Source organism: Ranitomeya variabilis, chromosome 2 (assembly GCF_051348905.1).
Source record: "Ranitomeya variabilis isolate aRanVar5 chromosome 2, aRanVar5.hap1, whole genome shotgun sequence".
In the NCBI taxonomy this organism is placed as follows: Eukaryota; Metazoa; Chordata; class Amphibia; order Anura; family Dendrobatidae; genus Ranitomeya; species Ranitomeya variabilis.
This window is the reverse complement of record NC_135233.1, coordinates 1,044,438,270-1,044,446,712: the sequence shown is the minus strand read 5'-3', so window position 1 is coordinate 1,044,446,712 and position 8,443 is coordinate 1,044,438,270.

Sequence of the window (8,443 nt, the reverse complement as noted above, 5' to 3'; positions counted from 1 at the left end):
TTCAGAGACAGAAACAATTTGCAATTATTCCTAAAATTCAGGAACTTAGATCTATCTCCAAAAAACGGCTCAGGAATAGGTATTTTTGGTTCAGACATAGGGCTATGGATAACAAAATCCTGAATGCTTTGCACCCTAGCAGCAAGCTGATCCACACTAGAAGTCAGAGTCTGGACATTCATATCTGCAGCAGAGTTCCAGCCACTCAGAGAAAAAGGGGATGGAAGAAGCTAGGCAAACTGCAGCAACAAAAAAAACAAAACAAAACTCAGAACTTCTTTTTAATCCCGCTTCTGCGATGCAATAAACATTTTCTTTAGGCCTGGCATACTGTTATGATCCCAGTGGTAGAGGATCTCTGATATTCCGGCAAGATAGCAAAAACATAAATACTGCTCTAGGGAGGTGGAAACTGGGCTAACCGCATACCTGATCCTAACACAAACAACTAGAAGCAGCCGGTGAACGTGCCTACGTTGGTTCTAGACGTCTCGAGCCAGCCGGAGAACTGACTACCCCTAGAGGGAAAATAAGACCTCACTTGCCTCCAGAGAAATTGAACCCCAAAGATAAAGAAAGCCCCCAACAAATAATAACGGTGAGGCAAGAGGAAAACACAAACGTAGAGATGAACTAGATTCATTATAGGAAAAAATATTTATAAACCTGGGAATCTGAATTAACTGGTGAACATATATCCCCTTAAAAAATTAGATTTTATTATGAATATTTTAAAAATACACCACCCAGTGCTATTTAGGCACAATTCGGCCTAAAGGTAAAAAAGACCAAGGTCTAGCGCATACCCTGCAATGGCCTACTCTGTCACCTGCCTGGCTGTGGAGGTTGGCACCCTAATTACGATGTTTTGGCGCCCCCACTCAACGTGGACTACCCCTCACTGCCCTAGATCACCCTATGCTGCAGGTGTGAAAACAAAATACATAAGAACAGAGATGAAGAAAGCAAAAAAATGGTCAAAAAAACACACAAAAAACTCAATAGAAAAAAATTAGCAAAAGAACAGAGGCAAAAGCAGGATATTAGATAAGACCTATATAGGCTCCGGCCCCTTTCATAAACCAATTTGCTAAACACCAATAATAGGCAATGGGTATGCTGTCAGATGTGCCACATAAAAATTTATAGCATCAATCACTACAGCCTATACCACATATACTCAAAATACTGCAGTTTGTCTAGCTATTATTAGCATAAATTATACCCATAAGGGATTAAAGCCTGCAGTTAATATTAAACGCAACCCAAATAGATAACCAGGGCCAAGTATTTAAGGTATCTCAGTGGTGTAGGTAGAATTATATGTTATTTATCATGATATATTGCACTTCGCCTCATAGCCTTAGCATAGATAACTGCCTTAAAAATTGCAAATTATACCATATACATTTTCTTCTTCATGGACTATCAAGCCATAGATATACCAGCCCTAGGGGGTTGCCCCCATATATAAACAGGGCTAAACAGTCACAAAGATACTAGTGCAAAAGCCTAAAACAGGCAAGACTGTACAATTTTACAATGGTATAAGCAGGATGGCGTGTTACTTATCATGATACACTGTGCCTCGCCTCAACGCGTTTCCCCGTAGTTCGGTTCATCAGGAGGCCCGTCAGAGGGTTCTCAAAATGTTAGATGCCATAGATGAGTAGCATGACCAGTGGCTTATACGGGTGGAATTAAATAACCCCCGCTCATACACATGCTCCAATCAGCATCGCCACCAATAATCATGGCCAGAAAAAGCCTGAGTGATGAACTATTTACCTGCCAAATCCAAAAGGATTGATGTACCAATATGCCATGCTTCTCCGGCGTCAGGGTGCTGCTACCGCGCAATTGCGGAAGTATCATTCACGTCATCAGGAGATTATTGCCAGCTAGGCGCCAATGCGCCTGCGCATTAATCGGAGCAAACTGATCGCTAGTGCGTTTCATTCTACGTCGCTAATGCGTTACATTCTCGCCTGCGATCCGCAAAACTGGTCACTAAAGCGTTTCATTCTCAACGCAACAGCGCATGATCGGGAAGCAAAACTGATCGCTACAGAGTATCATTCTCCACATAGCAGCGCATGACCGGAAACGCTCCAAGTGCACCCAATAGATTTTCATATATTATTGCTCCTTTCACACATAAGCATATATTATGTCTTGCTGGCATACAGAAAAATGGAAAGGCAGGATACATTTCCAAAAATATAACTATAAAGTCCATTAAAGGGCATAAAGATATTAATAGAAAATTACAGACAATGTGTCACATGTACAAACATGCTCAAAAAAACATGTAGCTTTAAGGATAAATCCATTGACCTCCACATATCATACGGCCTTCGACCCCAAAAGAGACCACTACAAAAACCAAAAACAACACACAAATGGACAAGGTGAGGGAAACTGTTAAATAAAACACGCATATGAAAGATATTCATTCAGGCCCTTTGGGGACAAAGATTGTAATCTAAACATCCACTCAGTTTCTTTTTGTTGGATAACCTTATCTAGATCACCCCCTCTTGTTTTTGGTTTAACTATTTCCACCATGTTAAAGGTGATTTCTTTCAAATTGCCCCCATGTACCTCATTCATATGGCGAGCTATCGGGGTGTCCCTCTTGTTTCTAATATCACCCACGTGCTCTCCCACCCTTACCCTCAGTTCTCTGGTTGTTTTACCAATATAATCCTTCGGGCAGGTGCACGTGGCCTTGTAGACTAGCCCGGTAGATTTACAGTTTCCAAAATCTCTGATCTGGTATTCCCTGCCATTTGCCGCACTGCAGAAGGTTTTACATTGTGTCATCAGTGAGCATCTAGAACAATTGCCACACCTAAAGAACCCATTTGGTTTTCTGTCCAGCCATGTTCCTTCCCTACGGGGTTTCTCATATAAGCTATGAACCAAGGCATCCCCTATGGTTTTACCCCTTCTATACGTTATACTGGGTTTGGGGGATATAAAGTTGCTTACATTAGGGTCCGCCAGCAGAATGCCCCAATGTTTTTGAAATACTTGAAAAACCCTCTCAGATTGCCCGTCAAATGTACCAATCATCCTGACAATTTTATCCGATTCCTCCCGATCTTTTTTATGTAGGAGGGACTGCCTATTGACAGTGAAAGCTTCCCTAAATGGACCATCTAATGTCTCTTTGGGATATCCTCTTGCCCTAAATCTGCCATATAAATCATCAGCTTGTTTTCTGTACACCCCCAAATCAGAGCAGTTCCTCCTGATACGTAGGAACTGCCCTTTAGGTATTCCTCTTTTAAGAGGAACTGGATGATGGCTGGTCCATCGTAACAGATTGTTAGCGGCAGTCGGTTTGCGGAAGGTACAGGTTTCAATCCCCCCGTCTTGTCTTTTTGAAATTGTCAGATCCAAGAAATTAATGCTATGTTCATGGTACTCAGATGTAAACCTTAAACCAAAATTATTCATATTGATGTCCTCCACAAACCTACAAAAGTCACTCGCAGAGCCGGACCAGAAAATCAAAATATCATCAATATATCTGGTCCATAAATTGATGAAAGGGCTCCACCATACCTCTTCATTCCCAAACACTAGAGTTTCCTCCCACCAGCCCAGGAAAATATTAGCATATGTGGGGGCACAGGGGCTCCCCATTGCTGTACCCCTGAGCTGGTGGAAGTACTTCCCATTAAACAGAAAATAATTATGGGTCAGGACGAACATGAGGAGATCTTGAATAAAAATATTGTGTTCAACACATTCCACTGCTCTAGTCCGTAAAAAATGTGCCACGGCTTTGTTGCCACACTCATGTGGGATAGAGCTATACAGCGCCTCAACATCTATTGACGCTATAAGTGTCCCATTACCCAAAGTGATCCCCTCAAGCATTGACAACAGATGTGAGGTATCCCTCACATAGGATGGAAGCGATGTGACAAATGATCTTAGAACTCTGTCCAAGTACACCCCACTGTTTTGTGTTAGGGAAATCTCCTGATGACGTGAATGATACTTCCGCAATTGCGCGGTAGCAGCACCCTGACGCCGGAGAAGCATGGCATATTGGTACATCAATCCTTTTGGATTTGGCAGGTAAATAGTTCATCACTCAGGCTTTTTCTGGCCATGATTATTGGTGGCGATGCTGATTGGAGCATGTGTATGAGCGGGGGTTATTTAATTCCACCCGTATAAGCCACTGGTCATGCTACTCATCTATGGCATCTAACATTTTGAGAACCCTCTGACGGGCCTCCTGATGAACCGAACTACGGGGAAACGCGTTGAGGCGAGGCACAGTGTATCATGATAAGTAACACGCCATCCTGCTTATACCATTGTAAAATTGTACAGTCTTGCCTGTTTTAGGCTTTTGCACTAGTATCTTTGTGACTGTTTAGCCCTGTTTATATATGGGGGCAACCCCCTAGGGCTGGTATATCTATGGCTTGATAGTCCATGAAGAAGAAAATGTATATGGTATAATTTGCAATTTTTAAGGCAGTTATCTATGCTAAGGCTATGAGGCGAAGTGCAATATATCATGATAAATAACATATAATTCTACCTACACCACTGAGATACCTTAAATACTTGGCCCTGGTTATCTATTTGGGTTGCGTTTAATATTAACTGCAGGCTTTAATCCCTTATGGGTATAATTTATGCTAATAATAGCTAGACAAACTGCAGTATTTTGAGTATATGTGGTATAGGCTGTAGTGATTGATGCTATAAATTTTTATGTGGCACATCTGACAGCATACCCATTGCCTATTATTGGTGTTTAGCAAATTGGTTTATGAAAGGGGCCGGAGCCTATATAGGTCTTATCTAATATCCTGCTTTTGCCTCTGTTCTTTTGCTAATTTTTTTCTATTGAGTTTTTTGTGTGTTTTTTTGACCATTTTTTTGCTTTCTTCATCTCTGTTCTTATGTATTTTGTTTTCACACCTGCAGCATAGGGTGATCTAGGGCAGTGAGGGGTAGTCCACGTTGAGTGGGGGCGCCAAAACATCGTAATTAGGGTGCCAACCTCCACAGCCAGGCAGGTGACAGAGTAGGCCATTGCAGGGTATGCGCTAGACCTTGGTCTTTTTTACCTTTAGGCCGAATTGTGCCTAAATAGCACTGGGTGGTGTATTTTTAAAATATTCATAATAAAATCTAATTTTTTAAGGGGATATATGTCCATGAACTAGATTCAGCAAAGTGAGGCCCACTAGTCTAGATAGGCAGAAAATAGATAGTGGACTATGCGGTCAGCAGAAAACCCTACAAAAACATCCACGCTGAACATTCAAGAACCCCCACACCGACTGATGGTGCGGAGGGAGAATATCAGCCCCCTAGAGCTTCCAGCGAGCCAGAAAATCCAATATTAAGCAAGCTGGACAAAAACACAGAAAAATGCAAACGATCCAAATTATTCAAAACGGACTTAGCTTTTCTTGCATGAGACAGACTGAAAGGAATCCGGAGGAGACCATATAGGTCTGGATACAACGATGCCAGGCAAGAGACTGAGTCCAGAGGAGACTTAAATAGGGAACACCCGCTGCTTAACGACACAGCTGGAGCTCAGGCCTGCAACAAGACATGCCTAACACAATACCGTTAGTGACCACCAGAGGGAGCCCAGAAACACAGTTCACAACACTCTGCCTCCTGCATTTCTGCACTTGGCTCCGCCTCCAGCTATTGGCTCCGCCTCCTACATTTCTGCACTTGGCTCCACCTCCAGCTATTGGCTCCACCTCCTGCGTTTTTTTTGTGCTTGGCTCCGCTTCCTGCATTTCTGTGCTTGGCTCCGCCTCCTGCTCTTGGCTCCACCTCCTGCAGTTCTGTTCTTGGCTCTAGCTCTTGTGCTTCCGCTTTGCATCCGCTCTTGTGGTCTTTCTCTACCTATTCATTAGTCCTCCTGTCTGAACAGGTTCTTATCTGTTTTACATACCTGCCTGCAGACTGGTCCCTACAGGTTCTTCCAGTGTACCAGCCTTGTCCGCCTGTCTTGCCTGAGAGCCTGCCTACCAGAGAGCTAGCCGTGCCCGCCTGCCTGCCAGTGTCTTTGTTGTACCCGTCTGCCTGCCTGTGTCCCAGCCATGCCCGGCTGTCTGCCAGAGTGCCAGCCATGCCCGCTTGCCTATCTATGTTCCGTTCTCCGGTGGGATCAGCAGCCACAGCCAGACACCACCCTGGAGTGGCACCTGGTAGCTTCCTGCCACAGAAGTCTGACCTCACCATCAGAGGCTCCAGCAAATACCAAGGAAGCTACTTAGTTACGCCCCTTCCAGGGAAGTCTGGTCTGTGGTCCAGTGGAGCCACACACCCCAACGCCCGCACTAACCAGTCTGGGCACCAGCGTGACAGAGAGGTGAAAGCTGACTTGGCTGCAGGAGTCCAATCCTTTGGTTTGGAACCTTTACAAGCCGGGGCAGTGAGTGGTGAATGAATTGCCAATAGTAGTTGGCGAATCCCAGGAACCGTTGAATGGCCTTGATTCCCTCAGGTGAAGGCCATTTAAGTTCAACGGGGACCTTCTCTGGATCCATCTCGAGACCTGTATCGGAAATGATATAGCCAAGAAAGGTAAAAGACCTCTGGTCAAACGGGCATTTCTCAAACTTCGCGTAGAAATGATTCTCCCTCAATCTTTGAAGAACAAGAACATTCCTCCTGTGAGTTGTTAATTCTGGAGAAAACACCAGGATTTCGTCCAGATACACCACCACATAGACATAGAGCAGGTCACAGAATACATCATTGACAAACTCCTTGAAGTTGGCGGGTGCATTGCTTAACCCAAAGGGCATCACCAGATATTCGTAGTGACCATCTCACATGTTGAAGGCGGTTTTCCACTCATCCCCTGATCGTATTCTGATGAGATTTTACGTCCCACCGAGATCCAACTTGGTGAAAATCCTGGAACCTCGAAGATGAGCAAAGAGCTGTGCAATTAAGTAAAGAGGGTATCTGTTCTTTACCATTATTAGGTTGAGATCACGGTAGCCAATGCAAGGGCGAAGAGACCCATCCTTCTTTTTGACGAAGAAGAACCCAGCTCCAGCCGGGGAGGAGGACTTCTGGATAAACCCTCGAGCCAAATTCTCCTTGATGTAATCGGACATGGCTTGAGTCTCAGTTGGAGAAATTGGGTAGATCCTACCTCGAAGTGAAGAAGATCCAGGGATGAGATCGATGGGACAATCATAAGGCCTATGGGGAGGAAGAGTTTCAGGCTCCTTCTTGTCAAAAACATCTGCGAAGGACCAGTATGCAGCAGGTAACATGGTTAAAGCTGCAGGAGGCCATGAGGTTGAACCAGGCCATACTGGTTTGACGAGTGATCATGACAGGACTGACCCAATTGAAGGACATCTCTAGACCGCCAAACCAGAACAGGTTCATGGAGGCGCAGCCATGGAATACCTAGTGGAAATGCTGGAGAAAGATTTGGTAACACATAGAAGGTCATTTTCTCCCTGTGGAGTGCTTGAATTTGAAGCCCCAACTCTTCGGTGATACCAAGAATGGGATTCTTCAGGGGTCTTCCATCTATGGAGACAATGTGCCGGGACTGCTGCAAGGAAATGATTGGGATCCCGAACCACGTGGCCAAAGGTTTCTGGATGAAATTTCCACCAGACCCAGAGTTCGGATAGGCCATCTCAGAGAATTGCACCTTTCCGAAGATCACCTGTATGGATATACAGGTAGTTAGCGGAGGAGAGGAATCATTCTCGCCTAGGGAGGCCTCCCTTACCTGTCCTAGGCGGAAGAGTTTTCCAAGCCTTTCCTCCTGTTGATTCCACTTCACCTTAACGCGGTCAAGATCCATGGGTTCTGATTCCACTTCACCTTAATGCGGTCAAGATCTATGGGTTCATCCTCTGGGACCGAAGCAGGACAAGGCAGAAACAGAGGTTTTGGTGAAGAAGATGCAGGACGAGGAAATCGCTTCTCAAGAAACCTCTCTTGGGAGCGCTCCTGGAGACAATCCAAATGGCAAGGGATATGAGATCATCCAGGGTCTCAGGTAGATCCCTGACTGCCAATTCATCCTTGATTCTCCGGATAATCTTTGCAGGAAAACTCTGACCAGAGGCTCACTGGTCCCTTGTAGCTCTGATGCCAGGGTGCGGAAATCGATGGCATACTGACCGATAGTGAGAAAGCCCTGTTGTAAATTAAAGAGAGACTCCATGGCAGATGTGACACAACCAGGCTCATCAAATATCTTGTGGAACGTGTCCAAGAATTCCTGCAGATTAGACACGATGGGATCATTTCGCTCCATTAAGGGGTTGAACCAGGTTAAAGCCTCTCCCTCTAGGTGAGAGGCAAGGAAAGCCACCTTGGCCATATCAGTCAGATTATGATGAGGCAATAATCAAAAATGCAGCAGTCATTGGTTTGGAAATCCTCTGCACAACTTGGG